A 10,179-nucleotide genomic window follows, 5' to 3' on the forward strand; every position below is an offset into this window, starting at 1 on the left:
AATACTCAGAGCTCTCTGTGAATGAATAAAGCAAAGACGGAGGGAAATGTGAAAGTTACTTTGCTGTGAGGAAGTGTGTCTCTGGGGCATGTGTACGCTGGGCATGTGCTGGATCCCCAAATTTCACTGGGAGCCAGTGAAATGTACAGTAGCATATCCGGTGTTCAGAGAATAGAAAGCTCTCTTCTCCCTGCAATTGGAAATAGAACATGGTTTTAAAATGCATAAATCAGGCACTTACAGAAAATTACCTATTTTTGTTATTAAAGAAAGGGACAGCTAGGTATGAGAGATGACTTTCCAAAGAAGGCAAAGAATAGCTAGCTACAAAGCAAAAATTAAAGCAGAATATCCACTACCTCAGCCTCATTATCTACCTTGCTACATACACTTGTTGCATCTTGAGGGCCTGCACTGTGTCTTTTAAAATTGATTCATCTTTTGCTTAAGATTGTGTTATAAACAACTAACTTCTTACGGCTTTTATATTGTCACCCATTCAACACATATTTATTGAAAATTTATGATATAATAAGCATTTTTTTCTAGGCCTTCAAGTGTTGTTCTAAGCATGGATTTCACAAGGTGAGGTTTGTTTTTCATTTACTCTGCTAGCACTGTCAAAGCTTGATGAAGAGGGGAGAGAGACTGCAGAAAGGCAATGAGGAGGGTCTTCTCACACCTGGCCAGCTAAGGCATTGTCAGATCAGGTAGAGTTTCCTATAATGCATAATAAATTATCACAGATTTAGTGGCTTACAACAACACACATTTAGTGTTGCACAGTTTCTGTGTGTTACCTCGCATCCCCAAGCCCATGAATGGCTTGACTGGGTTCTTTCCTAGTTTGGTTCAGGGTCTCTCAAAGATTGCAATCAAGGTGTTGGCCGGGTTGCATTCTCTTCTGGAGGTTGGAGTGGAAAAGAATCTGCTTTAAGCTCTCTCAGGTTATTGGCAGAATATTTGTTTTTATTTATGTTTGCAGCTATAGTTCTGGGAGATTCAGTATTTTTGTTGGCTATCAGCCAGAGGCTGCTCTCAGCTCTTAGAGGCCTCCCTCGGTTCCTTGCCATGTGGCCTTCTCCGTATGCAATTTACAACCTCTCAGCTCACTTCTCCAAGACCAGTAATACAGAGATAGACTCCAGAACAAGACTGCTAGGAGTGATCTATTTTGCTGTATTGTATTGGTTAGAAGCAAGTCACAGAGGCATCCTACACACACTCAAGAGGAAGAGATTATAAAAAGGTGTGACGACCAGGAGACAGGGAACATTGGGGATCATGTTAGAGGCTGTCCACCAGAGAGGGCACTGGAAGACAGATGCTCAAGGCAGGCCAGAATAGAGCTTATTCAATTTTCTGTCTTCATTGCCTGGTTCACAGTGACTAATGAAGAAAGTAAATCTTTATTGACTGGTTGTGAAGAGTGATGGAGTAAGTATGTAAGGAGGAAGCTTCAGGGATGATTCTGAGATTTCTAGCCAGGGTTCACTGAAAATTGATGCAATTTTCTAGGATGGAAAACAGTGGAAGAAATGTTGAAGGTTAAGGGGATAATACATTACCTTTGACAGATGGTCCAGGTGAAGAAATCTTCTATAGCACTTCTTTAACTTCAGTGGCATATGAATGCCTCAGGAATCTTAGTGAAATGATTCTGATTCAGCAGGTGGGGCCTGAGAGTCGTAGTTCGAAGGTCCCAGGTGATCTTGATGGAGTCCAAGGACCACACTTTAAGTAGCAAGGTTCAAGAGCAAAGGATTTGTAATGTTTTTGTTTCTTCAAATGTTTTGTTTTGAAAAGCTATCTTCTTGCACATTTGTGAGTTGATATCTAATATTTTTTATTCTGTTTATTGTTTTAAACAATAACAAAGGATATGATTTCTAGTATGCTGTCACTATTCATATTTTAAAAGAAAATGTTACATCTCTCTTCTAAATGTATCATACCCTGGACCTATAAACCATAGTGATTTGATCATCAGCATCTATTTATATAACAATCTATATAAAATATACTTGAGGAAGATTTTCTCACATCGTGAAAAAATTATACATTATTGCTTTTTCTCATTGAACTCACATTTCCATTCTACTTTCCCACAGAATTTTATCCTAAAGTGATACATTTTTCTTTTGAAAGCTTTTATTGATCTTTTGCTTAGTTACTGCATAAATGTGCATATAAATTCAAATTTTAAAAAGATTAGAATTTTTTTAAAAAATTTGAATTTATAGATTAGGACTTTTTGTATCTATAAAATCCAAATGTTAAAAATTTCTTCTGTATTAAACTACTTGTTACAATTAGTAGATAATTGATCACATAATACCCATAATACAGATTTCAATAAACACTAAATAGAATTGTATTGGAAATGCATCTTTTAATGAGATAATTGGGGCTGATTTTCTTTTTTAATTAGCTCCACTATTGAGGATAAGAATTACTTATGTTAGACTGAGACATGATGAAACATCAGTACATTGTCACTTCTCTGTTTTTTTTTTTTAATGGCAATGATACTCAATGCTATGAACACCTTTAAAGATATATGCCAAGAATCATATAATCTATCATCAAACTCATTTTAATGATGTGTTAGTGGCATGTTCATTAAATTCTCCTTCAAATTCATTGAAAGCAAAGAATTGGAAACCACCTGATTAATCTTATGATAGTAAGAATCATAGGTGAGAGATGTGCCTTTCTTTTGTAAAAAGAGAGAAAATGGGGTAGGGGGAAATGGAAAGGCAATAAGCATAATGCTTTCTTAGGAGATGAGTTTTAGGGAAAAGTATTCCCTTGAAACTGTTCATGGCCACATAGCCTTTAGAAAATCTGTGCATAGGAGGGTACAAGTTTCTAGTTTGAAAACTTGCAGTGGAGAACTGGAAATGGGTGAAGCTCAGGAGAGAGGCTAGGCTGAAAGCAAAGCAAGGGGGACATATAGACAGAAATCCATGCACATTAAAACCTGCATTGCATGGACATCATTAATTCAGAATTTTAGGAGTAGAGTCTGGATCAAAAGAGATTTTTGTCCTATGTATGGAAGGAAAGAAAAGTGGCTAGCAAACCCAGGGGCCATATAGGCTTATAAGGACCTGAAAAACACACAGTACCTTCAAATCCTCTAGGACATCCTAAACCCATGTGTACAGAAGTAATGATGGGTGATTGGTATGTGATTATAAACCACTCTTATCTATTTGCTAGAGTTAGCTCTCTGCTCAGTAACACTTTGTCAGCTTAATTCTGGTTATTCTGTGTACACAGTGTGCCTGAGTTAATGAAACCTTGTTACTAGAAAGAAAGGAAGAAAGGAATGAAGGAAGGAGAAAAGAAATTTACCTTGGTCTTTTTACTCAATCTGCCTATCATTATTCTACCTTAAGTGGCTAAATCTAAGTAACTTTAGAAGATTCTTTCAACATCAGGTGTTTTGACTCTACGAATCAGTCACATTTTAAAGATACTTAAAATAGAGTGAGTCACACTTTTCCTTTTTGCTTTTATTGTGAACAGATCCTTGGGAAGGCCTAGTCAGATATACTTAATTTATTTTCATAGGGAGGCAAGGTGTGAGAAAGAGAGGGTGAGAACTTCTACTACCAAAGAGGTGCTGGAACTCTCTTATTTGCTACTTTATCAAATGATTGGTAAGGAAATGTTATAACCAATGGCTGCAAATGGCTGTCTTAGCTGAACAAGTGAAGGAAGACAATTTGAGGGTTATAAGCCACATTCTAAAAAATAACCATTCTCAGAAAGAATGTATTATCTGTCTGTGGCATCCTCAGATCTGTGTTGTGCCTACCTCTGTCATTTCTTTATGCCCTTTGCTTTCCAGGCTATAGAACTTTGCCTGCCCTGTTGGTATCTATCTATGATCAAATACCTTGTGACATTTAAGCTTAAGCAGCAAGATATTCCTGAGAATAGCTGCGGTTCAATATTTTCCATAGGACTAATAATAACCTGCTGCCTTAACAAGTATAAAGAGCAACTGATGCCTCATAGAAAAAGTGGACAAGATTGGATTTTCTCAGTACAGATCACAGGGTTAGAAGAGACCTTTCTTTGTTCCTATAAATTCTTCCAGCTTTGTTCCCACCACCCCCCTCCCCCAACACTTATCATGTGAGAGAGTTGAAGGAAGCATAATAAAGGTTCCAGGTTCTTGCCTACACATTTGCTATATCTCCTCCCCCCCACTTCCGTTCTATTTCTCCACTTCTGACCTAATATTCATGTTCACACTTACCAGTTAAATAGGTTAGAGGAGATGCTGACAGTCCAAAGCAGCAAGTCAGCAGGGAGAATAATCTAGGATCAAAACTCCACTTTGCTGCAGATCTTAAGTATAGAAAGGCAAAGCTGTTTTTGCCTATGTCTTTTATCTTTTCTTCATCTGCCAAAGTGTGCTTGGCATTTCATAGGGGCTTAATTCTTGAAATTAGATGCAAAATTTTGCATGTTTGTGAATTCTTTTCCATAGCTTTTATTAGAGCCTTGAAGAGATAAATTTCTCCTTAAAGGTAAAGAACCACTAATATGTTGGGCTTGTTTTTCTCCATGGCATTAAATGATTGGTAGAGTCGCCCTAGTGAAGTGTAGAATTCATGGCACCTCTCACTCCCCAATCTTTGGAGACCTGGGAACTTCAGCTAAATAAATACCAAAGTTTGCCCTGTGGTGTGTGTTTTCTTAGAGGAACTTTCCTCTCTACCTCCAGAAAAAAGTCTCAATTGCTTTTTTTCATCAAAAATGTAGTGGAGATCATAAAACACTCTTTCAAGATCGCTATGCAATTGGGAAATTCTTTCCATATAATTTGGTAGTAATTCACTAGTGCTTAACTACCACCACCTCGCCCAACATTTATTGGGTCTTCACTTTGTGATCAGGAACCATGCTAATCATGTCATGGGCATTATTTTGTTTAATCTTCATAGTAACCATTTGAGCTATGCATTATGGGTTATTCCCATTTTGGATATTGTCATTTTGGATAAGGAAACTGTAACACAGAGTGGTAAGGACCTTGTTTATAGTCCTATAGCTAATATGTGATGAAACCCAAACTCATACCCACACAACCTGTTTGTGGAAGTTGAGCTCTAATATATCAAGCCATTCCTGTCAATTAGGTGACATCCATAATAGTGTGATCAATCCACCAAACAAATGGGAAAGCATAGATAATTAATCAGAAGCCTGGTCTTGGAGAGGGAGCATTGGGTTGGGGTTCTGGGAATCTGTTTTTTAATATCCCCTTGGTCAACTTCTGGAGTAATAGTAATACAGTTATTTAATATTTAATATTTCTGTGCTTTTTTTTTTTTTACAAAATGAGAAGTTATTATTTAAAATTTTCATTTATCATCACAGTAAAAACAATAGATATATACAACTTTGATAAAGGAAATAATAATGATAATAATAATAACAATAATAATGCATCCATAGATGCATAAAGGCCTCAATGCAGAAAGACGCCAGATTTCCTTTGTGTCAAATATCCCCTGAGCATGGTTCTTATTGTCTAGAAGTGAATTCTGATCTTTTCTCCAGGTTCCTCCCATTTCTCTTTCTCAATCTCTTCAGTGCATTTTTCCTTTTCTCATCCCACTCTCTCCCTTTCCTTCTCTCCTCGCCCCTTTTCCTCCCTTTCCCCCCTCCTTTCTTTCCCTCCCCTGCTCCCCTGTCTTGGATTACAAAGACAGCACTGTGCCTGGGAGAGTGCCTAAAGGGTGCAGGGAGAGAAGAAAATGAGGCCAAATAAGTTTTAACAAACTCTGTCTCTTTTTGCAGCTGCTGTTTGGAAAGCAGGCTTCCTGCCATTCTTGGGCTGAACCTGCCAAATGCCTTATCCTGGGCTGAGCCCCAGGACCTCAGCCACAGACTACTGTCTATGGCATTTCCAAATGCAGTCCCTCAGCTGTGCTGCAGGCAATAAATATCTCTTTCTGTAATAGGGAAATGGGTCCGTGAAATCTACCCGTTCATCCTTCAGAGCCTCCACTCAGCCACATCTTTATTTTCACCCAAATTGCATTATTGCTCTTTAAGATAGAATCTGGAGACATTTATCAAGTGCTTGTGTGCCAAAGTTCTGGGTATTAGAATATTCTCAAATTCTCCAAGGGAGAAATCAATAGAAAATTGTAGCCAGAGGACTGATTAGCAAGATAATATGGAAGGTATTTTTCTTTCCTAGAGACTGTAGCCAGCTCAAATCACATCATTTAAAATTTCTTAGCCCCTTGCTATTAAAATGTAATTCAGGTCTTAAGGTTTGAAATGTTAGATTTATTTTCCTAACATTAAAGAATAGAACTGGGAGCATTACACAGTGCCAACTTAATGTGGCAGATAAACCAAATGATAATAATATCAATTGTTATTTATGCATACACATTTTGTGTGCCAGAAAATGCATGGAATTTATATTATCTCAATGTCTGAAACAGCTTTGCAAACAAAGATATTGTTAGCTAACTTTTACAAATAAGGAAAGTGAAACTGAGTTTGGCCGTAGGTTTTTCTTCTTAATACTCTAAATGTTAAATCTACATGCTGAAAGTAGACATTCTCACACACTGTTGGTAGGACTGTAAAGGTAGGAGATAATTTTGCAACATAAGTCAAAATTAATTACAAGCATAACATAACCTTTTACCAAAAAAAGAATATACATCTATACTTATGCATGTGTGTGGGGTATATATGTACACACATAATCGCAATTTATATCCATTTTTTATCTGGGTAAAAGTTATAGAAGGACATACATTGTTATCTCTAAGGAATGATACTGGAAGATTGTGGAGAGAAAGAGGTCTTTTGTTTATAGCTTTATGTTCATCTGAACTTTTTAAAAAATATATAATAGCCGTTCTAACAGGTGTGAGGTGGTATCTCCTATGGCTTTTTTTTTTTTAAACTTTTGATTTATTATGTTTTGCCAAGATCATGTATCACCTTTACACTATTAAAAATTTGTTTAAAATGAAATGAACATGAGCATAACCTTTGACTCAGCAATTATATTTTTAGTAATTTATAATAAGGGAATTACTAGGCAATTGTACAAAAATATGTAAAGAAAGGTTTTAAACATATGGTGGCCACAATTTGAGTTGTACTTTGTCATTAGAGGAATAGTACAGATGTTCAATTACATAAAATATGGTGTGTTCATGTAATAGAATACCATAAAGTGATTTTTAAAAATAAATGAACAGATATGTGAATATCAACATCAAACTCCCTCCAGCTAATGCCCACCAGGTACACATCTCTAGTTGAACAAGTTGGGATTATTCCTCATTTCAGAGAGGGAGAACCTCACCATGGGAAATGGTGGGGCATCTCAGTTAGAGGGTGTTAGAAATGACTTATCGGAGATTTGGCCTTGTGTCAGTTGGTTTGGGGGAGGGTTTAAGGAAGCAGGGCTTTGCTGTGGTTTAGATGCTGTCAAGCAGTGGAGCAATTCCATGAAGGTGTATCTTAATAAATCTTTTCTAGAAGGAAGGCAGTAAGCAAGGCTAGATCCATAATTGATAAAGAAGCAGCAGTCACTGATATTAGTCAGGAAAGGGAAATGTCTGGTTATTTTTGTGGTGTTTTGGACATGTTTTTGTTTGTGTTCAGGCTGAGTACAGGTTGTATTATTTCTGTCTTGATCCATCATGGTCACAGAGTGGTTTTGTCTGATGTTGATGTTCTATGAAATTGTTTATATTTAACAGAGAACATCAAGTTCTAGCTGATAGCACTCGGCCAGTTGTCAAATGTCAGAGGCTTCTTTCCTCTTTCTCAAAAGACACTCACAGTATATTCAGTAAAAAAATAAAATAAAATAAAGTAAAAGCATGTTACAGGACAGTAATCCCATTTTTAAAATATCAACACAAAAAGTATGTTCAGACATAGAAAGAGATTGGAGGAATATACTTCTTGTTATCAACAATGATCTCATTAAAGAGGGTTAGATTATGGGAGGTTTTGGGTTTTTGTGTGTGTGTATGTGTGTGTTACTTTCTACTTTCTGCATCTCTGTTTTGTTTAAAATTTTTTAGAAATAATGAGCACATATTATTTTTACAATAAAAAAGGCAATTAAAATATTTCTAAATTGAAAATAAAACGGGGATGTCTATCCAAGTAGCATGTGCTTGTTCCTCTCCACCCAGAACTTACATGATGAATGTATTCTCTTTCCCATGCTGGCTCTCTCCCATGAAAGAGTTTAGAGATAAAGCCACATCTTTGATGTTTTAAACATATGGTGGCCACAATTTGAGTTGTACTTTGTCATTAGAGGAATAGGGATAGGGCAGGTGATCTGAGTTTTAATGAACAAGGCAGTCTAACCCTCTTCCATCCCTACCTTCTCTTCCTTCAGGATAAAGAGCTATATACCTATATGAGCTACTATGAGCTCATATAATGGGAGGGTCCCAACCCATCATCCCAACTTAATTTTTGACAGCCCTCTCATTCTAAATTTGTCCTGGTTTGGATGACAGGTTACATGGTCACATGAGGAAAGCCTTTCCAGAGGAAAGATAACTGGGCTGAGTGATTTGACAAACGTGGAAGAGATTAGGTTGGAAGGAAGAAAATAATTGGGCAGATAGAGCTGTATGTGCAGAGGACCGTGGTGAGTGGGAGTAGGGCACATTTGAGGAGCTGAAAGACCATCATGGCTGGAGCTCAGGAGGAGTTAGGGGAAATGTGGTAAAAGATAAAGCTGGGAAAAAGATTTGAGAGCTGAGTACATGGGGCTTGTCAACCTGGTAAGGAATCTGGGCTTTATCTTAAGAGCCATGGGAAGGCACTGACTTGTTTTAAGCAGGGTATGATATGATCAGGTTAGTATTTTAAAATGAACCCTTTATCAGTAGTGAGAAGAGGGACAGTAGGGCTAAGAATTGGTTCATGGTGGCTGTTTAGAAGGTTGTTGCTAAAGGCCAGGTAAGAAATGAGTGTCTTGCACTATGGTGCTGGTAGTGGAGATGGTGGTAAAAGGACCAAATGGAGAGAGATACAGGAGTTAACATAGCATTCTTTTAAAAATTATAAACTGCATTTATTACTCCAAGTCCTAGACAAACAGTATACATACAAGAGAACCTAGGGGCAAATAATGAGAGTGGCTTATGGGAAACTCAAACTTAGTATTAGCAAAAGTTGACGGGTTGATTGCATCATCATTTTGTCCAGCATGTCATGCCAAACCAAAACCGCCCCTCTCTGCACCTATGTAAGACATCACTAATTGATCATAGCACTTTCTCCTACTGAGCCCTGGCAGGGTAAAGAACCATTTCCAAATCAACATTCCAAGAAGCCTCTAAGAATTATTCAGGATTATTATGCATGAAAATGTCTATCTGCCACTTGCTTATTTAGGAGACAAATCATTGCATGGATGCTCTTGCTGATTAAGCAAGTTCCCTACCCCTTTATCTTTCTCCCCTACACTAGGCCATCTGAGCATCTGGATAACAGAGTTGGAAGAGCTCTGTGGACACTGCATTATTTGGATCCAGATGGGTCTACGTTTATCTTATGAAATTAAAATGAGATAAACCAAGGGGGATATTAAGCATATTCATTTTAGATTGAGGACATGTTTACCATTATAGTGCACCTTCAGATATGGCATTTGCCTTGCAGGGGAATTTGGTGTTTTTTAATTTTTTTCTCTGCTTAAAAAGATATATTGACTAGGAAAAGAAGGGAGTAGGTGAAGCACCCTATATTTATAGTGTGCTTGTGACTGTCTTATATGCTAATAGCAAAGTGGGTGGAATGGAATTGCTCTTAAATAAGTAAAAACCTTAGCATTCAATTACCTTAAAAAATGGGCTTAATTCGGAGAGTTTCATATAACATATTGCTGGTCAAATCTCATTTTTTAAAAAAACTTCCTTTTGCTAATGCAAGGCAGAAAAGTTTTGTGCACTAAATAAATAGACCAAGACCAGAAGAGTTTTGTGCACTAAATAAATAGACCAAGTCTCATTGGGGAGGGTCAGAGATCTGGGATTCTTATATTTTGGAGAATGTGATTTAATCTTCCTACAGTTTCTCTTCCTTCCTTCCTTCCTTCCTTTCTTCCTTTCCTTTCCTTTCCTTTCCTTTCCTTTCCTTTCCTTT

Source organism: Mirounga leonina, unplaced genomic scaffold (genome assembly GCF_011800145.1).
Source record: "Mirounga leonina isolate KUSES-001 unplaced genomic scaffold, KU_Mleo_1.0 Mir_94, whole genome shotgun sequence".
Lineage (NCBI taxonomy): Eukaryota > Metazoa > Chordata > Mammalia > Carnivora > Phocidae > Mirounga > Mirounga leonina.